The following is a 26,361-nucleotide window of genomic DNA, read 5'->3' on the forward strand; positions in this document are numbered from 1 at the left end:
TACCCCGTTCTGCCCAAAGTGCTTCTTTCTTCACCAAAGGCATTTCCAAGGGTCTTCGTACCATTCCTGAAACAATGGGTGCTTTTGCACATTCTTGAGCTCCTGACTTCCAAGGTATGACCTTTGTGCAACTGGTCCATGGCCCATATGACTTGTGAGACTTAGACTTGAAAGGACCTTTGGATGTGAGCCACTCCAACCCTTCCAACCGCCTCCCCAGAGCATGGTGCTGCCTGGTTTCTCTCCCAGGGACGAGCACCCCCATGACGAGGGTGCTGCAGAGAAATGCTGAAGCAGTTTGGTGCTGCAGCAGGTGGATGGCTGTCCTTTATGGCTCAAAGTCTCATAGGCCTGTCTGGGTGTTCTGAAGTCACACCAACTTGACTGAATTTGCTCTCTTCATCCTCCTCTGTATTTGGCATCTCTGTGGAGCTGGCTGGTCAAAGGTGGGGTTGCTTCAAAGATTATTCTGGTGTATACAACACCAGTGTTCAGAGCACAGCATTCTTTCCTCTGAGGTTGGGTTTGAAATACTCTTTTGCACAGTTGTAGCCAGGACTGCACATCTCGGCATCCCTGTGTCCCCAGGCTGCGTGCAGAGCCACTGCCATACTATACTGAGACTCCGACATTTTGTAGACCTTCTGAATATAACTGGAAGTGGATGCAACAATGTTCCTGGGAAGAAGGAAGGGAGATACACACTCCGCACTCAGGAGATACCACTCTGCCACCTTTGCAGGCAAATTTCTTTCTACTCTGAGCCCCAACCTATTCCCGTCGTTCCCCTTCCAAAAACGTACAGCAAACAGTAGAAGCCATTTGTGCCTGCCAGCAGTACGAGGGCTCCAACCTCACATCCATCCTGTGATCACCAGGATGGAGACTCATTTCTCTAAAAGTTCCTGTCTTTCCGTTGCACACCTGTTTATGGTAGTTGCTGTGGAATGAGGTCAGGGACGTCCATATAGCTGTGGCAGTGCACCAAGCGTGGGGATTGACTCGCAGGCATGGGAGAGGGCAGGTTTTGCCTGCTGTTTTTCCAGTGGAAAGAGTTAGGATGTCAGGAGAGAGGGCACCTGAGTGCCATCAGAGGAAGAAGGCATTCGACGTTGTGCAACACATAGGAGGGTGTGTTGTGTCATCCTGGCAGCTCTTCCTTTTGTTGAACCTCATGCTATGCTCCATCACTTGCTCACAGCAGGGACAGAGCATGTGTCCAGAGGGTCCCATGGTGTAATGGTGAGCACTCTGGATCCAGCGATCTGAGTTCAAATCTCAGTGGGACCTCTGCAGCTTTTGGCACCCAGACGCCTTTCCTCACTGTTTTTGCACCTTATCAGACCAATGTCTTCCTGTTGGAAGAAAGCGAATGGAGGCAGGAAGAGAACAGACCACCACGAGTCTCCAGCTATGCTGCACAAGGTCTTTAATGAGAAGGTAGAAGTGCAGTGGCACAGTACAGAGACCAGGAAGAGCGTTTGCAGGGTTCAGGGAGGCAGAGAGAATGGCCCATCCACCTCAGGGATGTCTGCCCCAAATGGGATGATCCCCGCGCTTCAGCAGTTGAAGCGGCAGAGTGGGGAAGGCAGACACAGCCCTGACCCTCCCAGACCAAGGGAGCCCCCAGAAGAGATGGGAACCCCCCCAGTGCTGAGGGAGCTGCCAACAGCAGCTGACAGAGAGGATCCCACGGCGGTGCTCTGAGGGAAAGAGGTGAGGATGGGGCCCGGCAGGGTCACCACGACCGGGGAGGCCTGGATGGCAACCGTCGAGTCAGCGCACCGGGCGACACACGGCTCACTGCAGCTGCTTGCAAGTGGGGTTGGGCCAGAGGCACCGCAGGGGGATGGGACACAGGGTCTGAAGCAAGACATCTCTCGTCGAGGGAGGCAAAGCTGAAACACAGAGTAGCAGGGAGGGAACACAGACCCCAAGATCAGCCTTTGTCATCTCCAAAACAGAAATTGCTGCAGTGGAGATTGGACAGGATGCACGGGGCTATTTGGTAAGAGTCCATCTGTTTTCAGGTGCTAATTCTTGCAGAGAGACACCCCTGCAGCTGACCCCCCATCAATCTCCCTCTGCTTGAGAGGTCCCCACAGTCCCCAGCTCTCCAAATCCACCCCTTCCAAAGGGAAAGAGGTCACAGGCCCAAAACATCTGTATTGCAGTGCCAATCTGAGGCAGCCCAAGTTCCAAACTGAGTGGCCAGCATGAGAGCAATGGGGCCCTCAGGGAGAGCTGGAGTGAACGCAGGCTTACCTCGTTCCTCAAGGAAAGGGAGAGAGAAGAGAAGTGGATGCAGAGCCTGCAGGAGCATGGTCTTTTATGCTGCATCCCAGAGCCCCATGGGAACAGAAACATTCCTTACTCATGAAGCATCAGAACACCTCATAGTTGCTTCCTTCAGAGGCCTTGTTGGTGGTTAAGAGCTTGCTTCTTTCATCTGACAGCTTTTGTTCCTGCCTCATACCACCCGACATTGAACTGACCTATCTGTGTCCCAGGCTCCTAAGGCCAATTACGACAGAGGTCTTAGGCTACCTGTGCGGGATTGTGTGATTCCATCATACAAACTCGTTGAAGTATCATCTACTTTGTGGTGAGCATGGCCACCAGTCACGGTGACAGTCAGTCAGTGAGGACTCGAGAAGTCACCGCAGAAGGGCATTGGAGCTAATTGTGTGAGACATTTCTCCCTGTGGTTCGTCACAGACATGCAGGAGACCGTTGTTTCCTCAAGCGTCGATTGTTGTGAAGTAGAGGAAGTCTCCTGAAGGCAGAGGAGAGGACAACAGGGTCATTGCTGACACTCGTCATGCTCTGACAGAGCCCAAAGACAAAGTTCAATGGAAGTTCTGAAGCAGTGAGACCTTTCTCTGGTTCTTCACAGAAATGCAGCAGGTCTAGGCATATGAACGTGATCCAAGAGATGCCCGCATCCTTCCCTGAAGCTGACCCACTGTCCAATTGACCTGGTTTGCTCAACACATTTGTCCCACTGGCCAGAGGTCTGGCTGGCCTGCTTTTGAGGCGAGGCTTTCGGCACGGAGTCAAAACCTGACTTCTCTTTGTTCTGGGCCAGGGATGGAGCAGCCCCTTCCATGAGTTTCGAAGTCCAAAGTGTCTTGGGATCTGCCTCCCAGCACACGTGACAGTCATCCTGATGTGGAAGAGCTGGGAAAATCCCTGAACTGCAGGCAAACATGAGTCACCCAGCTGTGGACAGCAGCGGACATGGTTTTTCGGCCTCAGGCGTGCCAGGAATAGCAGAGCTCCTAGTCTCACTCCTCCCAAAGTGCTGCTTTTCTCTCCAAGGGTTTTTCCAAGGGGCTTTGTACTATTCCTGAAACAGGAGGTGTTTTTACACATTCCTGTGCTGCTCCCTCCCAAGGCATTACCTTTGTGCAGCTGGTCCAGAGTCCGCATTACTCGTGTTGGACTGGAAGAGACTTTTGGAGGTGAGCCACTCCAACCTCCTGTGCACTGCAGGCTTACCTAGATGAGGTTTCTCAGGTGGGACTCATCACCCTTCCTAGACCTTGCCCACCTCAAGGAGTTCTCAGGTGAGTCCTGCCCTAGATGCACTTTGTCAGTACTTTTTTTTCTCCTGCTGACTGGTTCAGCTGTTAGCTGCTTTTATAAGGTAAGAGTCATGAATCCACCAAAGAGGAACGCTTTCACCTGGGAACGGGCTGGCATGCTGGACTTCACTGCCAGCCAGGGGCTCTCCCAGCTGACCTTCCCAGGCCCTCAAGTGGGCCACCAGGAAGGAAGTGGCAGAGAGGATGTCAGCAGTATTGAGCAGATCTCAAGGCCTGGAGATGGAGGGGAAATAAATACCACAATTAAACATGAAGCCTCCCTCCAGGATTGGCCGGGAAATGTATGCTGGGACACACTTCCCCTTGTCCTTCCAGCACTTTTGCCCAGGAGAGCTTTCTAGTCACTGGTACGCAAGGATAATCAGGGCAGGTGGCATTCAGTTCATGTTCCAGGCCCTCATGCTCTCTGTGGTGTCAATTAGCACGCTCAGACCCCTTGGCTCATGGAGATGAAACCTAGAATTAGCTGTGGGCTTTCACACCTAGATGAAAGAACAGGGTTCAGAAAAGTTCCTCACACAACAGCCCTGTCTCCTGTGAATAACTGTCACAACCCATAAAAAAACCAACAAACACAAGGACATTTGATCCCAGGCCCTAATTAGGAATTTTCACAGGGAATCAGAAGTGTTTGTTTAAGACTGCAACCGTGGCAAACGAGAAGGCTGTGCCGGTGCATGGGAAAATGTTTGGAGAGTTAAAGAGAAATAACAGGCTATGGGCCGAGTGCTTGAGCAATGACTGAGATCCAGTGTCACAGGGATGAGGCCCATTTGCAGCCCATGGAGCAGAGGTGGGAGAGCTCAACTCTCTCTGAGACTTACGGCTTCATGGAAAGTGCTAGAGTGTTACGCATCTCGGGGTCATTTGCTAGTCCAAGAAGCTGCTCCAAGCAGCTAAAACCACGTGCGTGTCTGCTGGTCTGGGAGGTGCCCCATGGGGCCTGGCCATGAAGCAAGGTGTAGGGGAGGTGAGTGGAGTGTCTCAGTGCCCCAGGGCCTCTGGTAATGCTGGAGGAAATTGGGCGTTTTTGGCCCAGAATACACTGCCTGCAGGAGATGATGTAAGGCACCCTGCATCCTCGCAGAAGAAAATTTTGCATTGGCCAGGAACCAAACTTACATTAACTGCTTGGAAGGCAGCTACACTCCCATGGCATACCTCTGCCACCACATCTCACCTGCCACCTGCCCCTTGATGGCGGTGGTTATGGATACTATCTGTCTATGATGAGAACCTACTTGCATGGAAAGACTGCTGAACAATAGCAGGAGAAATAGTCCCCCAGCATGGGAACTGCCGGCCTTGAAACATGGCCTGGGAAGCAGGGGCAACCTTGAGAAGTGGAGCTGGCATCCTTGAAGATGGCAACTGAGAACCAGAGCTAGCCAGAAGATACAATTGATAAGGGCAACACAAGAGCCTGAGGAACAAGTTATCCTCTGAAAATGTGATGAAGAGTCTGAAATCAAGGGACGCATGCTGAGCAAGTGGGCATTGAACACTGCAATTGGCTGCTCAAGCTGAAAGAGTAGAAAGTAGTCTGGGAGAATGAAATATGTCCTGCCTGAGCAAATACGAGGACCATGGAGGAGCAAGCTGTCCCCCTGCAGCCCGTGTAAAAGACCACGGTGGAGCAGGTGGATATGGCCCGAAGGACGTTACAGACCACTGTTAGCCATCAGAGGAGCAGACTCTGGGCCAGAACTGCAATCCGAGGAGAGGAGCTCCTGGTGGAGCAGGGTGTCTGGTGGGAGCTGCAGCCTGTGGGGGACGCAATCTGGAGCAGTCTGTTCCTGAAGGACTGCATCCTGTTGTAAGGACCATGTTGGAGTGGTTCTTGAAGAACTGCATTGTGTTGGAAGCCCACATTGGATCAGTTTGTGAAAGACTGCATCCCATGAGAGGGACCCCATGTTGAAGCAGGGGAAGATGAGTGAAAATGAAGTGTTGGCAGAGATGATACATTATTGACTGAGCATACCAATCATTCTCTATTCCCACACACTGCTCGGGGGGAGAAGGTGGAAGAGGGTGGGTGGGGGGGGGAAGCTGGTTTTGATTTGCTTTTGCTTTCTAACTTCTCTAGTCTATGATTAGCAATAGGCAATCAAATACATTAATCTCCCTATGCCGAGTCTGTTCTGCCCATGGCCCAAACTGGTGAGGTATTTCCTTGTCCTTCTTTCAACCCATGAGCCTTTTTTTCATCACATTTTCTCCCCCTGTTCGTTTGAGGAGGGGGAGTTATAGAGCAAAGAGGAGTAGCTTAGCTGCTCATCAGTGGGAAGCCAGCACAGTCACACAGACCTCCCCTTTCTTTTTCCACTGCCCCTCCTCACCCAGTCTCCACTAAACCCTTTTGAGAGATTTTTCTCACTCTCGCAAGAGTCACTGCATGAACCTGCAGGGCAGTTGTAGAGTTTGCCCAAGGGTTGACACCACCTTATGTCCTCAAGAGGCTGGAGGTCCACCTCTCCCTTACACCACTGCTTGGCATCTCCCTGAGAAGAATCGGAGAAGCAAAGTGGGGACTAATATCCCATCCCACAACTACTACAACCAGTGGTTGTCTCCACACAGGTGTCTTTACTTTTTCTGTGGAAGCAGCAGAGATGGCAGGTGAGCAGAAACGATTCTCTGTGTCAGGGTATGCCGTACGGCAGTGTGAGGCCAAGGTGCTGGGAGGTGCATCCTTATCGCTGGGTTTCCATCAGTCAAGGGGCCAGGAAGCCTGCCAGCAGGTGCCATTTTGGGCTGATGGTGCAGGTCCTCTGTGCACTGGCTTTGGGTGCAGCCTGTCCTTGAGAGTGCCAGGGAGCTGGTCATCATTGCACAGGGCACTTGATGATCCCAGCAGAGCTGGCTGGAGCAGGTAGTTGTGGCCGAGTGGTGAAGGCGATGGACTAGAAATAATTTGGGGGATCTCTATCTAAGAAGTGAATGGAAAAAGAGCCACTGATGACCAGGGTCTGTAGAAGGAGTCCTTCTGTGAACAGAGTAGCCTCATCATTCATTCTAAAGGAAAGACACAGACACCTTATGGATCTCAGATGTTGCCTAGAGGTGCAGCACTGGCTATGGCATGGCCCTGTCAGCTTTTGTCAGTCCCCTGGCCCAGTGGCATAAGATTTTCCATCCAGATGTTGGCCCTCCTGAGCTTGCTGCTTCTGCGTGGCCTCCCACTGAGGCAGTCCACCACCTCACTGACGTTTTTTTTATCACAGTCAAACCCGGTTCTGGTGGGCTCAGCTCTGCAACTGTTATTGGATTTACTTCAAAAGCTTTTTGGGTAAGCTGACATATTTATCAATTTGGAAGTTTTGGTCTCTACCACTTCCATAAGTTTGCAGATTCTGAAAAAGCAGACTATTAACATGCTAGGATTATGGCTGTAGGAGACAGCAAGCTTCAGGTGAAAACAGATCCATTATAACATTCCAAACCATTGTTTCCTGTTGTCAGCAATGGTGGCAACATGGCATCTGCTGAGAGTGATGTTCGTGGCAGAAAGAAAACTGAGGGAAAAAATGGGCTTTGTGGTGATGATTAATGAGGTGGTCAGAAAAAAAATGGACGTGTGCTTGCCTGCATTTCTTAATTTGCAATAACCCTGCCATCAAGAAATGTGTGCAGCACAGAGAACAGTGTTTTCTTCTTTAAGCAACCCTGCAAACTTACTCTTGAGAAGTTTTGACCCCTTCATGGAGAGGTCTAATTGAGAGAATTTCCTTGTGTTTCCTTTGTCCCACAGGATTTTAGCTGAAAGGCAGAAGACAGTGGCTTTGTAGACAGCCTGGGGACACAGGGATGACAAGGCATATAGCCCTGATTATGACTGTGCAAAAGAGAGTTTGAAACTAAGTAACATTGATTCGCAGGGTCTGTTGTCAAGCAAGAGAACTTCAGAGGAAATAATGCTGTGCTCTGAACACAGGCATTATACACATTGGCATTCCCTCTAAAGGGGACAAAAACCTGTGTTTAACCAGACAGAACTAGAGAAAGGAAAAAGATGGAGGAAGATGGAGAGCAAATAAAAACATACATAAAAAACACCACCTTACCTGCAGTTTTGCAGGCTCAACTTCACTCCTTCATACCAGAGTCCTTGACCCAGCCAAGTGGCACAGTGAGAATTGGTCTTCCCTCCATTTATTCTCACTTTTTTTTCTACCTTCTCTCTCTGCCCAGTGTTTTCTGGAGCGTGTCCTCACAGAAGCACCACAAACTTTGCTGTTGGCTCATCTGTGTTCCCTGAAGGGTCCATTGTGGAGCTAGAACCATCTGTGTCAGCTGGAACCAGCACAGGGCAGCCCCCTACTTCTTCTCACAGAGGCTACCTTGCAGCAGCCCCTCTCCCCAGACTGCCAAAACTTTGACACATATAGACCATAAAGTGTCCATTGGGAATACCTTCTCAGCCCTGCTCCTGGCTGGACCTACAAGTAGGAAGGGCAGCAAAAAGACCAGAAGAGAAAAAGCCCACCAGGGGTAGAGTCCATCACTTTGGTCCTTCTCAGACTGGCCCCAGCCTTGACCCAGTCCCCAACTGCAGAACTGTAGAGGTTCTCACCTGTGGCTGGGGAGCTGAGGATTTAGCTGCCTGATGGGAGGCAGAAATACTTTTGTCTCTGGGAGAGCCAGTGTCTCCTGGGCAGAGCTGAGAGCTGTGCTGCGTCTGCTACACCACAGCAGCCTGACATGAAGGCCTGTGAGAATTTGAGCCACGGAAGACAGCCATCCACCTTCTGCAGCACCAAATTGCTACAGCATTTCTCAACAGCAACCTCATGGGGGTGCCCTGGAAGAGAAACCAGGCAGCACCATGTTCTGGGGTGGCAAGGAGAATGGCTCGATGCCCCAGGGCACCTGGCATGCAAACGCTGGGAGAAGTTGGGTGGTTTTGGAGCATGACACACTGCATCTTCAGCCTGGCTGTGACCTGCTGGAGTGCAGCTCTGCAGAGAGGGACCTGGGAGTCCTGGTGGACAGCAGGCTGACCATGAGTCAACAGTGTGCCCTTGTGGCCAAGAAGACCAACAGTATCTTGTGGCGCACTTCGGAAGAGTGTTGCCAGCAGGCCAAGGGAGGTGATCCTCCCACTCTACTCAGCCCTGGTGAGGCCACACCTGGAGTATTGTGCCCGGTTCTTGGCTACCCAGTACAAGAGGGATATAGGACATCGAGGCCCTGGAGTGTGTCCAGAGAAGGGCTACGAAGCTGGTGAAGGGCCTGGAACACAACTCCTTTGAGGAGCGGCTGAGGGAACTGGGGTTGTTTAGTCTGGTGAAGAGGAGGCTCAGGGGAGACATTATTGCTCTCTACAACTACCTGAAAGGAAGTTGTGGGGAGCTGGGGAATCGGCCTCCTCTCACAGATAACTAGTGATAGAGCTAGAGGGAATGGCCTCAAATTGCACCAGGGGAGGTTCAGGTTGGAAATTAGGAGACATTTTTTCTCAGAAAGAGTAGTCAGGCATTGGAACAGGTTGCCCAGCGAAGTAGTGAAGTCACCACCCCTGGGGGTGTACAAGGAAAGGTTGGACCTGGTGCTTAGGGACATGGTTTAGTGGGTGACATTGGTAGTAGAATGATGGTTGGACCAGATGATCTTGAAGGTCTTTTCCAACCTTAATGATTCTATGATTATACTGGAAAGAGTCCAGAGGAGGGGTACTAGGTTGATTAGAAGACTGGAGCACCTGTCATATGAGGACGGGCTGAAAGAATTGGGCCTATTTAGCCTGGAAAAGAGAAGACTGAGACCTCATTAATGTATATAAGTATAAATATCTGAGGGAAGGGTGTCAAGAAGATGGAGCCGGTCTCTTTTCAGTTGTGCCCAGAGACAGGACGAGAGGCAAGGGGCGCAAACTGAAGCACAGGAGCTTCCAGATGAATATGAGGGGGCACTTCTTTACTATGAGGGTGACAGACCACTGGAACAGGTTGCCCAGAGAGGTTGTGGAGCCACCTTCTCTGAAGATATTCAGAACACACCTGGATGCTATCCTGCACGACATGCTGTAGGTGATCCTGCTTGGCAGGGGGGATGGACTAGATAATCTTCAGAGGTCTCTTCCAACTTCGGCCATTCTGTGATTCTGTAAAAAGCTGGTGTGATTTGGCTGGCAATCGTTCTTTGCCACAGTTGCAGTTTTAAACAAAAGCCTTTGATTCCCTGTGAAAATTCCTAACTAGAGTCTAGGATCAAATGTTGTCCATATGTGTGTTCTTGGGTGATGACAGTTTTGGCTTATTCACAGAAGTTCGACTCCGATTCCTGACAAGTTCCTTTCTCCTGCCTTTTGCCCATATCCTTTTGCAAAGCTCTGCTCAGGGGACCTCCAGCATCAGGCCAAAATGGGCACCTGCTGACAGGCTTCCTGGCCCCTTGACTGATGGAAACCCAGCGATAAGGATGCACCTCCCAGCACCTTGGCCTCACACTGCTATATGGCATATGGAATTGTTTCTACACACAAAATTGTTTCTGCTCACCTGCCATCTCTGCTGCTTCCACGGAAAATGCAAGGGCACCTATGTGGAGACAGACACTGATGCTGGTAGCTATGGGATGGGATATTAGTCATGGGATGCAGTCTTTCCCAAACTGATCCAATGTGGGATTCCAACACAATGCATTTCTTCAAGAACCACTCCAACATAGTCCTTGCAACAGGATGCAGTCCTTTCTTAAATATGCTATCACAGAAGCACAACCAACATCGCTCATTGGCTCAGCTTTGGAGAGTGGTGGGTCCCTTTCTGAGATGCCTAAAACCAGCTATGCAGCAGCAATAGTGGGAAGATGGTGTTGGATTGTCAGCGTAGAGGTGGTGGTGTTTCTCTGCCATAAACTGTCACACAGTTTAGGAGTCAGTCCAACATAGCGTCACAGCATCAGGAGTCAACCCAACACTCCAGAGAAGCTTTGAAGCCGCAAGGCTAAGACAGAGTTGTGTTCTCCCTCTTCTGCTCCAAGGGCTGCAAATGAGCCTCATCCCTGTGACACTGGATCTCAGTCATTGCTCAGCACTCGGCCCATATCCTGTCATTTCTCGTTGACTCTCCAAGCGTTTTCCTGTGCACTGACACCGTGAGACTGTCTCAGCCTTCCCCCTAGGGCTTTATGTCATAGAGCCCTCTGTAGCCAGCCAGCTGGGGCCCGCGCAGGGCAGAAGGAAGCACCCTTGCTCCCCCACAACTAGGCTATGAAACAGCCCTGTCAGCCAAGTGGTTGGTTTTGCATTTCCACAGGCTCTGGAGGGAAGGAGGGAGTCAGGGGAAGAGTACACTTGTGCCTTGAGCCCCTTGGCAGGACGTTGAACGTGCAGAGCCAACGCTTGCTGGCACCTCCTTTGGTTGCTGCTGTGAAGGATTGCCTTGGCCTTAGGGAGAAGCGTTAGCAGTGTGCTGCCCCTGTGCCAGGGACTCTTCCTCCCTGTGCTCCCACGTACCCAAAGGTGCTGCAGTGGCCTGGCAGCGGCCCATGTTGCACGGAGGGCAAGTGTGCACCCCACAACCCTGCCTGGTGGAGGCTGAAGGTGGCAGGCTGGCTCTGGGAAGGTTCAGGGACGGGAGCAGGGCTGTGGACAGGAAGCAGGGCCAAGCAGTCTAAGGCACTGCATTCAGGTTGCAGTCTCCCTGGGAGGTGTGGGTTCCACTCCCACTCCTGAGCAGCTTCTTCCTCCTGCCCTTTGCCCAAATCCAGGGGAGTACGCTCAGGCCAAGCCATTCCTCCTGTACATGCTCCTCTGAGGGCTGTGCTCTTGGGCTTCCGCACCTAAGGTGTCCCACCTCCTGGGGTAGGAGCTCATCTCAGAAAATGCCCTCACGCCTTTGATTCCCTGTGGAAATTCCTAATTAGGTCCATGGATCAAATATTGTCCTTGTGTTTGTTGGTTTTTTTATGGGTGGTGACGGTTATTCACAGGAGACAGGGCTGTTGTTTGAAAAGCTTTTCTAAGGCCTGTCCTTTCATCTAGGTGTGAAAGCCCACAGCTAATTCTAGGTTTCATCTCCATGAGCCAAGGGGTCTGAGCGTGCTAATTGGCACCACAGAGAGCATGAGGGCTGGGTACGTGCACTGAACACCACCTGCCCTGGTTATCCTTGCGTACCACTGACTAGAAAGCTCTCCTGTGCAGAAGTGCTGGAAGGACAAGGGGAAGTGTGTCCCAGCACACCGTTTCCTGCCAATCCTGGAGGGAGGCTTCATGTTTAATTGTGGTATTTATTTCCCCTCCATCTCCAGGCCTTGAGATCTGCTCAACACTGCTGACATCCTCTCTGCCACTTCCTTCCTGGTGGCCCACTTGAGGGCCTGGGAAGGTCAGCTGGGAGAGCCCCTGGCTGGCAGTGAAGTCCAGCATGCCAGCCCGTTCCCAGGTGAAAGCGTTCCTCTTTGGTGGATTCATGACTCTTACCTTATAAAAGCAGCTAACAGCTGAACCAGTCAGCAGGAGAAAAAAAAGTACTGACAAAGTGCATCTAGGGCAGGACTCACCTGAGAACTCCTTGAGGTGGGCAAGGTCTAGGAAGGGTGATGAGTCCCACCTGAGAAACCTCATCTAGGTAAGCCTGCAGTGCACAGGAGGTTGGAGTGGCTCACCTCCAAAGGTCCTTTCCAGTCCAACATGAGTAGCGTGGACTCTGGACCAGCTGCACAAAGGCAATGCCTTGGGAGGCAGCATCACAAAAATGCGTAAAAGCAGCTCTTGTTTCAGGAATGGTACGACACCCTTGGAGAGGAAAGCAGCACTTTAGGAAGAGTGAGACTAGGAGCTCTGCTATTCCTGGCACGCCTGAGGCCGAAAAACCATGTCCACTGCTGTCCGCAGCTGGGTGACTCATGTTTGCCTGCAGTTCAGGGATTTTCCCAGCTCTTCCACATCAGGATGACTGTCATGTGTGCTGGGAGGCAGATCCCAAGACACTTTGGACTTCGAAACTCATGGAAGGGGCTGCTCCATCCCTGGCCCAGAACAAAGAGAAGTCAGGTTTTGACTCCGTGCCGAAAGCCTCGCCTCAAAAGCAGGCCAGCCAGACCTCTGGCCAGTGGGACAAATGTGTTGAGCAAACCAGGTCAATTGGACAGTGGGTCAGCTTCAGGGAAGGACGTGGGCATCTCTTGGATCACGTTCCTACGCCTTGACCTGCTGCATTTCTGTGAAGGCCGAGAGAAAGGTCTCACTGCTTCAGAACTTTCATTGAACTTTGTCTTTGGGCTCTGTCAGAGCATGACGAGTGTCAGCAATGACCTTGTTGTCCTCTCCTCTGCCTTCAGGAGAATTCCTCTACTTCACAACACTCCATCCTTGCTGAAACATCTTGGAAACATGCGCCATGGCTCCTCCACATGTGCTGTCTTGGTCTTCTACCTGACCTTACTCCACGGTCTCCTGCATGTCTGTGACGAACCACAGGTATAAATGTCTCGCAGAATTAGCTCCAATCTCGGCACTGAATGCCCTTGTGCGGTGACTTCTCATGTCCTCACTGACTGACTGTCACCATGACTGGTGCCCATGCTCACCACAAAGTCAATGATAATCCAAAGGATGTTTGTGTGATGGAATCACACAATCCCGCACAGGTAGCCTAAGACCTCTGTCGTAATTGGCCTTAGGAGCCTGGGACACAGATAGGTCAGTTCAATGTCGGGTGGTATGAGGCAGGAACAAAAGCTGTCAGATGAAAGAAGCAAGCTCTTAACCACCAACAAGGCCTCTGAAGGAAGCAACTATGAGGTGTTTTGATGCTTCATGAGTAAGGAATGTTTCTGTTCCCATGGGGCTCTGGGATGCAGCATAAAAGACCATGCTCCTGCAGGCTCTGCATCCACTTCTCTTCTCTCTCCCTTTCCTTGAGGAACGAGGTAAGCCTGCGTTCACTCCAGCTCTCCCTGAGGGCCCCATTGCTGTCATGCTGGCCACTCAGTTTGGAACTTGGGCTGCCTCAGATTGGCACTGCAATACAGATGTTTTGGGCCTGTGACCTCTTTCCCTTTGGAAGGGGTGGATTTGGAGAGCTGGGGACTGTGGGGACCTCTCAAGCAGAGGGAGATTGATGGGGGTCAGCTGCAGGGGTGTCTCTCTGCAAGAATTAGCACCTGAAAACAGATGGACTCTTACCAAATAGCCCCGTGCATCCTGTCCAATCTCCACTGCAGCGATTTCTGCTTTGGAGATGACAAAGGCTGATCTTGGGGTCTGTGTTCCCTCCCTGCTACTCTGTGTTTCAGCTTTGCCTCCCTCGACGAGAGATGTCTTGCTTCAGACCCTGTGTCCCATCCCCCTGTGGTGCCTCTGGCCCAACCCCACTTGCAAGCAGCTGCAGTGAGCCGTGTGTCGCCCGGTGCGCTGACTCAACGGTTGTCATTGAGGCCTCCCCGGTCGTGGTGACCCTGCCGGGCCCCATCCTCACCTCTTTCCCTCAGAGCACCGCCGTGGGATCCTCTCTGTCAGCTGCTGTTGGCAGCTCCCTCAGCACTGGGGGGGTTCCCATCTCTTCTGGGGGCTCCCTTGGTCTGGGAGGGTCAGGGCTGTGTCTGCCTTCCCCACTCTGCCGCTTCAACTGCTGAAGCGCGGGGATCATCCCATTTGGGGCAGACATCCCTGAGATGGATGGGCCATTCTCTCTGCCTCCCTGAACCCTGCAAACGCTCTTCTTGGCCTCTGTACTGTGCCACTGCATTTCTACCTTCTCATTAAAGACCTTGTGAAGCATAGCTGGAGACTCGTGGTGGTCTGTTCTCTTCCTGCCTCCATTTGCTTTCTTCCAACAGGAAGACATTGGTCTGATAAGGTGCAAAAACAGTGAGGAAAGGAGTCTGGGTGCCAAAAGCTGCAGAGGTCCCACTGAGATTTGAACTCAGATCGCTGGATTCAGAGTCCAGAGTGCTCACCATTACACCATGGGACCCTCTGGACACATGCTCTGTCCCTGCTGTGAGCAAGTGATGGAGCATAGCACGAGGTTCAACAAAAGGAAGAGCTGCCAGGATGACACAACACACCCTCCTATGTGTTGCACAACGTCGAATGCCTTCTTCCTCTGATGGCACTCAGGTGCCCTCTCTCCTGACATCCTAACTCTTTCCACTGGAAAAACAGCAGGCAAAACCTGCCCTCTCCCATGCCTGTGAGTCAATCCCCATGCTTGGTGCACTGCCAGAGTAGAAAGAAATTTGCCTGCAAAGGTGGCAGAGTGGTATCTCCTGAGTGCGGAGTGTGTATCTCCCTTCCTTCTTCCCAGGAACATTGTTGCATCCACTTCCAGTTATATTCAGAAGGTCTAAAACATGCCGGAGTCTCAGTATAGTATGGCAGTGGCTCTGCGCGCAGCCTGGGGACACAGGGATGCCGAGATGTGCAGTCCTGGCTACGACTGTGCAAAAGAGTATTTCAAGCCCAACCTCAGAGGAAAGATCATTCTGCTCTGACAATGGGCATTGTACACACCAGCAGTCTCTCTGAAGCTGAAGAAACCTGAAATTTGACCAGCCAGCTCCACAGAGATGCCAAATACAGAGGATGAAGAAGAGAGTAAATTCATTCAAGTTGGTGTTATTTCAGAACACCCAGACAGGCCTTTGAGCCATAAAGGACAGCCATCCACCTGCTGCAGCACCAAACTGCTTCAGCATTTCTCTGCAGCATCCTCGTCATGGGGGTGCTCGTCCCTGGGAGAGAAACCAGGCAGCACCTTGCTCTGGGGAGGTAAGGAAGGCTCGATGCCCCAGGGCACATGGCATTCAGATGTCAGGACAGAAATGGGGTGGTTTTGGAGCACGACACACTGCTTCTGCAGCCTGGCTGAAGAAAAGCTGGGGTGCGTTGGCCGGGAATCGAACCCGGGTCAACTGCTTGGAAGGCAGCTATGCTCACCACTATACCACCAACGCATCTGTCTGTGTGCCTCCCTGAGGCTCCTGCAGCTCACCAACTCAACGGCCTCCTCCTTCCAGCCACCCGCTTCTTCAACCTGCGGGGGGCCCCTGCCATTCTGTCTCATTCTGGAAGACAGGGATGAGGCACAGCTACCAGAAGCACCTCTGTCTTCTCCGTCTTCTGCAAGGCCCGTTGCTGCCTCCCTGGCTGCTGCTGCTGGCGCTGCTCTCCATCGGCTCTGACGCAGGCTGCCCGTGCACGTGCTCTGCATGTGTAGGGGGAGTGTGCAACCGTGACAGTGTCAGCATAGCTAGCAGAGCCGCCAGCCCAGCGTATCCTGGGCAGAGTTGAGGGCTGTGGTATGTCTGCTGCTCCACGGCAGCCTGGCCTGAGAGGAAGGGCCGCAGCGGCACAAAAGCTTGGGACAGGAGCCTGCAACTAAAGGCTGTAGCAGAGGATGGTTTCGATCCATCGACCTCTGGGTTATGGGCCCAGCACGCTTCCGCTGCGCCACTCTGCTCCCCCCCAAGCCCCTCTCCCCCCACCTCACCCAGCCCTGCCTGGTGCGCCCTGACCCAAACCCGCAGCAATGGGGCACCTGCCTGCCTGCTTTGTAGGCTGCCCACAACCTGCTCTCCACACAGCTCACCAGGGCCGCCACCATGCCCGCAAATCACGCTGCCCCGTGATGGGGACTGTGCCCCCTGACAGACAGCGCCCTGCCCCTGCCTGTGCTGCGCTCCCCTGCGGAGCATGGCTCCTCCGACTGCGTGACGCAGCCCAGCCCTCGCTGCTCCCTGACGGACACAGGGCTGTGCCCGCCACCGGGCAGGGGCCTGCCAGGCACACACGGAAAGCCCTCAGCCCCAGCCCTGAAGAGTCCTGGTAGAGCCTGTCATGGGGGACGAGGAACGAGGTGGCCATGCTCAGGCCTGCATGTTTCTGCCTCTGCCTGCTGCTTCCCTGGCCTGTCTACATGCCCCGGCACACAGCAGCCAGACACACGAGATAAAGCTCAAACACGACACACAGGGCTGGGCATAGAAGGAGTGCTGCTGGAGACTGCCTGCCTTCTGCAGTGGGTATGGCTCAGGGCAGAGCCTTTGAGCTGTCCCTTAGCCCTTTGCGGCTCTGTGACCGTCAGTGGGACAACTGCAGGGGACAAGCCAGGTACCAGTATGGGCCTTACACACATTTTCCTTCTCAGGGCTCTCTCCTTGTGATAATACCTCAGGGTATTATCCCTTGTCCTATCCCTTCCCACTTCAGCAAACACAGCCAGGCTACCAGCATCAGCCCCTCTTCCTCCCAGGGCCTTTGCTGCCGGAGCAGCTGGCCATGGGACCAAAAGACGGCCTCTCCGAAGCCTCCTGCTCTTTTCTAGCACACGGGTCAGCACCTGAGACAGCGGGGAGTAGTCTGATGGATGCCACAGTCCCCACCACACGTCCTTTTGCACTTGCTCTTCTTCCTCAGAGGAGAAGCAGACAGGATAGACCGCACCCCTCAGCATCTCAGCTTTATGCCAAATTTAGGAAAGACCCCTAGGAAAGGTCGTCCCTGTGTGTGCAAGGGCTGGGGAGGGAGGGGGTCAGCCGTTAGAACCCCTTGGCCTTCAGCCAAGATCCACGAGGATCCACTGCTCTCAGAGCTAGGAAGTGTCTTCCCTTTAGGGTGAGGCCACTCTGTTCACAGAAGGACTTCTTCTACAGCCCCTGGACATCAGTGGCCCTTTCTGTGTCCAATTCTTGCCTGACTGCTAAATGGGATCAGGATTACTTGTCCATTCAGGCAGTGTTGGGGCGGAGGCGAGGACAAGGACTCCCAGTGAGCAAGGGGGAGTTGCTGTGTTCTCTGGCAAGGCCCTGTGCAGCTGGGGGAACACGACTGTGCCTGGGGGCCTGCATCCCATGGCAGCAGCACGGTCACTGCAGGCAGACCAAAAGGGGACTGCATGCCGTAGTTGGCAGGATTCGAACCTGCGCGGGGAAACCCCAATGGATTTCTAGTCCATCGCCTTCACCACTCGGCCACAACTACCTGCTCCAGCCAGCTCTGCTGGGATCATCAAGTGCCCTGTGCAATGATGACCAGCTCCCTGGCACTCTCAAGGACAGGCTGCACCCAAAGCCAGTGCACAGAGGACCTGCACCATCAGCCCAAAATGGCACCTGCTGGCAGGCTTCCTGGCCCCTTGACTGATGGAAACCCAGCGATAAGGATGCACCTCCCAGCACCTTGGCCTCACACTGCCGTACGGCTTATGGAATCGTTTCTACACACAAGATCGTTTCTGCTCACCTGCCATCTCTGCTGCTTCCACGGAAAATGCAAGGGCACCTATGTGGAGACAGACACTGATGCTGGTAGCTATGGGATGGGATATTAGTCATGGGATGCAGTCTTTCCCAGACTGATCCAATGTGAGCTTCCAACACAATGCAGTTCTTCAAGAACCACTCCAACATGGTCCTTGCAACAGGATGCAGTCCTTCAGGAACAGACTGCTCCAGATTGCGTCCCCCACAGGCTGCAGCTCCCACCAGACACCCTGCTCCACCAGGAGCTCCTCTCCTCGGATTGCAGTTCTGGCCCAGAGTCTGCTCCTCTGATGGCTAACAGTGGTCTGTAACGTCCTTCGGGCCATATCCACCTGCTCCACCGTGGTCTTTTACACGGGCTGCAGGGGGACAGCTTGCTCCTCCACTGTCCTCGACGCAGGCCACAGGACAACTTCTTCTCCAGACCTGGAGCATCTCCTTCCCTTCCTTCTTCATTGTACTTGGTGTCTGCAGGGTTGCTTCTCTCTACTTTTCCTCATTCCTCTCTCCCAGATGCTGTTGCACAGCATGGTTTTTTTTCCCCTTTCTTAAATATGCTATCACAGAGGCACAACCAACATCGCTCATTGGCTCAGCTTTGGACAGCGGTGGGTCCCTTTCTGAGATGCCTAAAACCAGCTATGCAGCAGCAATATTGGATTGTCAGTGTAGAGGTGGTGGTGTTTCTCTGCCATAAACTGTCACACAGTTTAGGAGTCAGTCCAACATAGCGTCACAGCATCAGGAGTCAACCCAACACTCCAGAGAAGCTTTGAAGCCGCAAGGCTAAGACAGAGTTGTGTTCTCCCTCTTCTGCTCCAAGGGCTGCAAATGAGCCTCATCCCTGTGACACTGGATCTCAGTCATTGCTCAGCACTCGGCCCATATCCTGTCATTTCTCGTTGACTCTCCAAGCGTTTTCCTGTGCACTGACACCGTGAGACTGTCTCAGCCTTCCCCCTAGGGCTTTATGTCATAGAGCCCTCTGTAGCCAGCCAGCTGGGGCCCGCGCAGGGCAGAAGGAAGCACCCTTGCTCCCCCACAACTAGGCTATGAAACAGCCCTGTCAGCCAAGTGGTTGGTTTTGCATTTCCACAGGCTCTGGAGGGAAGGAGGGAGTCAGGGGAAGAGTACACTTGTGCCTTGAGCCCCTTGGCAGGACGTTGAACGTGCAGAGCCAACGCTTGCTGGCACCTCCTTTGGTTGCTGCTGTGAAGGATTGCCTTGGCCTTAGGGAGAAGCGTTAGCAGTGTGCTGCCCCTGTGCCAGGGACTCTTCCTCCCTGTGCTCCCACGTACCCAAAGGTGCTGCAGTGGCCTGGCAGCAGCCCATGTTGCACGGAGGGCAAGTGTGCACCCCACAACCCTGCCTGGTGGAGGCTGAAGGTGGCAGGCTGGCTCTGGGAAGGTTCAGGGACGGGAGCAGGGCTGTGGGCAGGAAGCAGGGCCAAGCAGTCTAAGGCACTGCATTCAGGTTGCAGTCTCCCTGGGAGGTGTGGGTTCCACTCCCACTCCTGAGCAGCTTCTTCCTCCTGCCCTTTGCCCAAATCCAGGGGAGTACGCTCAGGCCAAGCCATTCCTCCTGTACATGCTCCTCTGAGGGCTGTGCTCTTGGGCTTCCACACCTAAGGTGTCCCACCTCCTGGGGTAGGAGCTCATCTCAGAAAATGCCCTCACGCCTTTGATTCCCTGTGAAAATTCCTAATTAGGTCCATGGATCAAATATTGTCCTTGTGTTTGTTGGTTTTTTTATGGGTGGTGACGGTTATTCACAGGAGACAGGGCTGTTGTTTGAAAAGCTTTTCTAAGGCCTGTCCTTTCATCTAGGTGTGAAAGCCCACAGCTAATTCTAGGTTTCATCTCCATGAGCCAAGGGGTCTGAGCGTGCTAATTGGCACCACAGAGAGCATGAGGGCTGGGTACGTGCACTGAACACCACCTGCCCTGGTTATCCTTGCGTACCACTGACTAGAAAGCTCTCCTGTGCAGAAGTGCTGGAAGGACAAGGGGAAGTGTGTCCCAGCACACCGTTTCCTGCCAATCCTGGAGGGAGGCTTCATGTTTAATTGTGGTATTTATTTCCCCTCCATCTCCAGGCCTTGAGATCTGCTCAACACTGCTGACATCCTCTCTGAGGATGACGTCCTCTGACATCCTCTCTGAGGCTGGCGACCTCAGAGGGTTCCAGTGTTCACAAGGCAACGAGACAAGGCCCAGAACCCCCGGAGCTAAATGGGATATTTGGCCAGCTCAGAACAGAACCTCAGCCCAAACGATCTCCAGAGGGTCCTTCAGACCCCCAAAAATCTTGGGTGCACTACATCACATGGGACCCAGACCAGCCACACAAAGGCAATGCCTTGGGAGGCAGTAGCACAAGAATGCGTAAAAGCACCTGGTGTTTCAGGAAAGGTACAAAGCCCCTTGGAAACTCCCTTGGTGAGGAAGGCAGCACTTTAGGAGGAGTGAGACTAGGAGCTCTGCTATTCCTGGCACGCCTGAGGCCGAAAAACCATGTCCGCTGCTGTCCGCAGCTGGGTGACTCATGTTTGCCTGCAGTTCAGGGATTTTCCCAGCTCTTCCACATCAGGATGACTGTCACGTGTGCTGGGAGGCAGATCCCAAGACACTTTGGACTTCGAAACTCATGGAAGGGGCTGCTCCATCCCTGGCCCAGAACAAAGAGAAGTCAGGTTTTGACTCCGTGCCGAAAGCCTCGCCTCAAAAGCAGGCCAGCCAGACCTCTGGCCAGTGGGACAAATGTGTTGAGCAAACCAGGTCAATTGGACAGTGGGTCAGCTTCAGGGAAGGACGCGGGCATCTCTTGGATCACGTTCCTACGCCTAGACCTGCTGCATTTCTGTGAAGGTCGAGAGCAAGGTATCACTGGTTCAGAGAGACCTCTTGAGAGAGAACGGCACTAGCCTCAGGCTCATTAGCCTCATCAGCCCTTCCTCCATTTGATTCTGCTTTCATTGAACTTTGTCTTTGGGCTCTGTCAGAGCATGACGAGTGTCAGCAATGACCTTGTTGTCCTCTCCTCTGCCTTCAGGAGACTTCCTCTACTTCACAACACTCCATCCTTGCTGAAACATCTTGGAAACATGCGCCATGGCTCCTCCACATGTGCTGTCTTGGTCTTCTACCTCACCTTACTCCACGGTCTCCTGCATGTCTGTGACGAACCACAGGGAGAAATGTCTCGCAGAATTAGCTCCAATCTCAGCACTGAATGCCCTTGCGCGGTGACTTCTCGAGTCCTCTGTGACTGAGTATCACCGTGACTGGTGCCCATGCTCACCACAAAGTAGATGATACATGAAACATGATACTCCAACTCCAACCAGTTTGTATGATGGAATCACACAATCCCGCACAGGTAGCCTAAGACCTCTGTCGTAATTGGCCTTAGGAGCCTGGGACACAGATACATCAGTTCAATGTCGGGTGGTATGAGGCAGGAACAAAAGCTGTCAGATGAAAGAAGCAAGCTCTTAACCACCAACAAGGCCTCTGAAGGAAGCAACTATGAGGTGTTTTGATGCTTCATGAGTAAGGAATGTTTCTGTTCCCATGGGGCTCTGGGATGCAGCATAAAAGACCATGCTCCTGCAGGCTCTGCATCCACTTCTCTTCTCTCTCCCTTTCCTTGAGGAACGAGGTAAGCCTGCGTTCACTCCAGCTCTCCCTGAGGGCCCCATTGCTGTCATGCTGGCCACTCAGTTTGGAACTTGGGCTGCCTCAGATTGGCACTGCAATACAGATGTTTTAGGCCTGTGACCTCTTTCCCTTTGGAAGGGGTGGATTTGGAGAGCTGGGGACTGTGGGGACCTCTCAAGCAGAGGGAGATTGATGGGGGTCAGCTGCAGGGGTGTCTCTCTGCAAGAATTAGCACCTGAAAACAGATGGACTCTTACCAAATAGCCCCGTGCATCCTGTCCAATCTCCACTGCAGCGATTTCTGTTTTGGAGATGACAAAGGCTGATCTTGGGGTCTGTGTTCCCTCCCTGCTACTCTGTGTTTCAGCTTTGCCTCCCTCGACGAGAGATGTCTTGCTTCAGACCCTGTGTCCCATCCCCCTGCGGTGCCTCTGGCCCAACCCCACTTGCAAGCAGCTGCAGTGAGCCGTGTGTCGCCCGGTGCGCTGACTCAACGGTTGCCATCCAGGCCTCCCCGGTCGTGGTGACCCTGCCGGGCCCCATCCTCACCTCTTTCCCTCAGAGCACCGCCGTGGGATCCTCTCTGTCAGCTGCTGTTGGCAGCTCCCTCAGCACTGGGGGGGTTCCCATCTCTTCTGGGGGCTCCCTTGGTCTGGGAGGGTCAGGGCTGTGTCTGCCTTCCCCACTCTGCCGCTTCAACTGCTGAAGCGCGGGGATCATCCCATTTGGGGCAGACATCCCTGAGATGGATGGGCCATTCTCTCTGCCTCCCTGAACCCTGCAAACACTCTTCTTGGTCTCTGTACTGTGCCACTGCATTTCTACCTTCTCATTAAAGACCTTGTGCAGCATAGCTGGAGACTCCTGGTGGTCTGTTCTCTTCCTGCCTCCATTAGCTCCTCACGCCTCAAGGAAAGCACTGCAAGGAAAGCTTGCCTGATTCTGCTGGAAAGAGAGGAGGGAGAACCTGCCTTCCCTCAGGGCAGCGAGCATGTCCCCAGGCAAGAGACAGACAAGATGTCCTGCAGAGACCCTGCCAAGCTCAACTGCGCTGTGATTCTGTCGTGAATGATGGAAGGGGAGGCTGCGAGAGCAGGAACTGCTTAGCCTGCAGAAGAGAAGGCTCAGCGGGCATCTTATCCATGTGTCTAAATACCTGGGCATGGTAGGAGAGTGAGGCAGCCTCTTCTCAGTGGTGTCCCCTCGTGGCGGCAAAACGCAGCGCACACCAGATTAAACCCACTAAATGCCACACACAGTAACTCTCTACTGCTGTAGTGAGGGTGGTCAAAGATGGTAATCAGGTGTTCATGGATGTTGTGGAGTGTCCGTCTTTGGAGATAACCAACATGCCACTGGCCATGGATCTGAACAATGTCTTCTACTCGAGCGGGTGCCAGGGCTCAGTAAGCAAGAGGCACGGGCGGGGCGGGGCGGTGTGGGGAGGGTGGGGCACGGGGCAGGAGGGTAATACAGAGGAGGAGGAGAGGCAAGCAGGAAGACTGAAGTGAAAGAAAGCAACAGAGCTCATAGGAAGGCACTGGGCTCGTAAGATGAAAGCACGGTGAGGAAAGGAGTCTGGGTGCCAAAAGCTGCAGAGGTCCCACTGAGATTTGAACTCAGATCGCTGGATTCAGAGTCCAGAGTGCTCACCATTACACCATGGGACCCTCTGGACACATGCTCTGTCCCTGCTGTGAGCAAGTGATGGAGCATAGCACGAGGTTCAACAAAAGGAAGAGCTGCCAGGATGACACAACACACCCTCCTATGGGTTGCACAACGTTGAATACCTTCTTCCTCTGATGGCACTCAGGTGCCCTCTCTCCTGACATCTTAACTCTTTCCACTGGAAAAACAGCAGGCAAAACCTGCCCTCTCCCATGCCTGTGAGTCATTCCCCACGCTTGGTGCACTGCCACGGCTATATGGACGTCCCTGACCTCATTCCACAGCAACTACCATAAACAGGTGTGCAACGGAAAGACAGGAACTCTTAGAGAAATGAGTCTCCATCCTGGTGATCACAGGATGGATGTGAGGTTGGAGCCCTCGTACTGCTGGCAGGCACAAATGGCTTCTACTGTTTGCTGTACGTTTTTGGAAGGGGAACGACGGGAATAGGTTGGGGCTCAGAGTAGAAAGAAATTTGCCTGCAAAGGTGGCAGAGTGGTATCTCCTGAGTGCGGAGTGTGTATCTCCCTTCCTTCTTCCCAGGAACATTGTTGCATCCACTTCCAGTTATATTCAGAAGGTCTAAAACATGCCGGAGTCTCAGTATAGTATGGCAGTGGCTCTGCGCGCAGCCTGGGGACACAGGGATGCCGAGATGTGCAGTCCTGGCTACGACTGTGCAAAAGAGTATTTCAAACCCAACCTCAGAGGAAAGAATGCTGTGCTCTGAACACTGGTGTTGTATACACCAGAATAATCTTTGAAGCAACCCCACCTTTGACCAGCCAGCTCCACAGAGATGCCAAATACAGAGGAGGATGAAGAGAGCAAATTCAGTCAAGTTGGTGTGACTTCAGAACACCCAGACAGGCCTATGAGACTTTGAGCCATAAAGGACAGCCATCCACCTGCTGCAGCACCAAACTGCTTCAGCATTTCTCTGCAGCACCCTCGTCATGGGGGTGCTCGTCCCTGGGAGAGAAACCAGGCAGCACCATGCTCTGGGGAGGCGGTTGGAGGGGTTGGAGTGGCTCACATCCAAAGGTCCTTTCAAGTCTAAGTCTCACAAGTCATATGGGCCGTGGACCAGTTGCACAAAGGTCATACCTTGGAAGTCAGGAGCTCAAGAATGTGCAAAAGCACCCATTGTTTCAGGAATGGTACGAAGACCCTTGGAAATGCCTTTGGTGAAGAAAGAAGCACTTTGGGCAGAACGGGGTAGGAGCTCTCCCATTCCTGGAGTGACTGAGGCCAGGACACCAAGTCCACTGCTGTCCGCAGCTAGGTTACTCATGTTTGCCTGCAGTTCAGGGATTTTCCCAGCTCTTCCACGTCAGGATGACTGCCAGGTGCGCTGAGAGGCTGATTTGCCCTCATGCCATGAGCCTGTCCTCAAAAGCAGGCCAGCCAGACCTCTGGCCAATGGGATGAAGTTGCTGAGCAACACATGTAAATTTGATTGTGGGTCACCTTTAGTGAAGAATGTGGGCATCGCTTTGATCACACTGCTTAAAAAACAAAACAAAACACAACAACAACCAAGAACATACCCCAAAAGACAAAACAAGCAAATGCCGTGCGGAAGCAAAGAGAGAGAAACCAATTATACACTACTTCCCATCGGGAAGTTACATTCGGCCACATCTTGGGAAGTGGGGTCTCAAAATGCATAGTGGTCGCATGGGTGGACAGATGTTTTCCTAATGAGAGCACCGCCTTCTCCTTTCTCTTGCCCAGCTTTTCCTGCTGAGTGTGACATCATATGGTACGGAATATCCCTTTGGTCGCTTCAGATCAGCTGCTCTGCCAAGGTCGCCTCCCCAGCTCTTGCCTACCCCCTGCCTACTGGCCTTAGGGTGGATTGGAGAGAGTTCTGATGGCACGTAAGCACTGCTCAGCAATACACAAAACACTGGTGCCATATCAGTGCTGTTCTAGCTACAAGTGCAGAGCGCAACACTATATGGGCTGCTGTGGGGAAAGTTAACTCCTTCACAGCCAGACACCTTACACACACACATCTCTATCTCATCTTGTTTATTCCCCATCCTGCGTGCATCAGTATACAGGTCCTTAAAAGAAGCACCCCATCCTTTCTGGAAAGGATATGTGGGATTTCTTCATAATGCTGCCTTGTAGGCACTTCCTTGCCTATATGCAAGTGCTTGAAGTGAGCTGCCTTAAGCCCCAGTTGGGTGATTTTCCTATCCCTCCCTCCCACATCCTGATCCCTCCCTGTCACATCACCATGGGCAAAGAGAGAAGCAACGCTCACAAGCCGCCACAAGGAAATCGCCAGCTGTCCTTTGGAAAAAACAAGTCACATTGGGCATGGTGGAGCCCTGGAAGAGCTGCCAAGAGCCGGCGACCTCAGAGGGTTCCAGTGTTCACAAGGCAACGAGACAAGGCCCAGAACCCCCGGAGCTAAATGGGATATTTGGCCAGCTCAGAACAGAACCTCAGCCCAAACGATCTCCAGAGGGTCCTTCAGACCCCCAAAAATCTTGGGTGCACTACATCACATGGGACCCAGACCAGCCACACAAAGGCAATGCCTTGGGAGGCAGTAGCACAAGAATGCGTAAAAGCACCTGGTGTTTCAGGAAAGGTACAAAGCCCCTTGGAAACTCCCTTGGTGAGGAAGGCAGCACTTTAGGAGGAGTGAGACTAGGAGCTCTGCTATTCCTGGCACGCCTGAGGCCGAAAAACCATGTCCACTGCTGTCCGCAGCTGGGTGACTCATGTTTGCCTGCAGTTCAGGGATTTTCCCAGCTCTTCCACATCAGGATGACTGTCACGTGTGCTGGGAGGCAGATCCCAAGACACTTTGGACTTCGAAACTCATGGAAGGGGCTGCTCCATCCCTGGCCCAGAACAAAGAGAAGTCAGGTTTTGACTCCGTGCCGAAAGCCTCGCCTCAAAAGCAGGCCAGCCAGACCTCTGGCCAGTGGGACAAATGTGTTGAGCAAACCAGGTCAATCGGACAGTGGGTCAGCTTCAGGGAAGGACGCGGGCATCTCTTGGATCACGTTCCTACGCCTAGACCTGCTGCATTTCTGTGAAGGCCGAGAGCAAGGTATCACTGGTTCAGAGAGACCTCTTGAGAGAGAACGGCACTAGCCTCAGGCTCATTAGCCTCATCAGCCCTTCCTCCATTTGATTCTGCTTTCATTGAACTTTGTCTTTGGGCTCTGTCAGAGCAT

At 52.9% G+C, this 26,361-nt stretch overlaps 5 non-coding genes across 5 annotated transcripts; all 5 read right to left on the minus strand.

The window, feature by feature from the left end:
• Positions 1–14,464: 14,464 nt before the first annotated feature.
• Positions 14,465–14,536, minus strand: TRNAQ-CUG. The gene has a single exon. It is a non-coding gene; the product is annotated as a tRNA-Gln (tRNA).
• Positions 14,537–15,446: 910 nt separating this feature from the next.
• TRNAG-UCC lies at positions 15,447–15,518 on the minus strand. Its single transcript has one exon. It is a non-coding gene; the product is annotated as a tRNA-Gly (tRNA).
• A 434-nt stretch (positions 15,519–15,952) lies between these two features.
• TRNAM-CAU lies at positions 15,953–16,024 on the minus strand. Its single transcript has one exon. It is a non-coding gene; the product is annotated as a tRNA-Met (tRNA).
• Positions 16,025–17,462: 1,438 nt separating this feature from the next.
• On the minus strand, positions 17,463–17,544 carry TRNAS-AGA. Its single transcript has one exon. It is a non-coding gene; the product is annotated as a tRNA-Ser (tRNA).
• A 5,538-nt stretch (positions 17,545–23,082) lies between these two features.
• Positions 23,083–23,154, minus strand: TRNAQ-CUG. The gene has a single exon. It is a non-coding gene; the product is annotated as a tRNA-Gln (tRNA).
• Positions 23,155–26,361: the final 3,207 nt, after the last annotated feature.

Source organism: Cygnus olor, chromosome 11 (genome assembly GCF_009769625.2).
Source record: "Cygnus olor isolate bCygOlo1 chromosome 11, bCygOlo1.pri.v2, whole genome shotgun sequence".
NCBI classification, from domain to species: Eukaryota; Metazoa; Chordata; class Aves; order Anseriformes; family Anatidae; genus Cygnus; species Cygnus olor.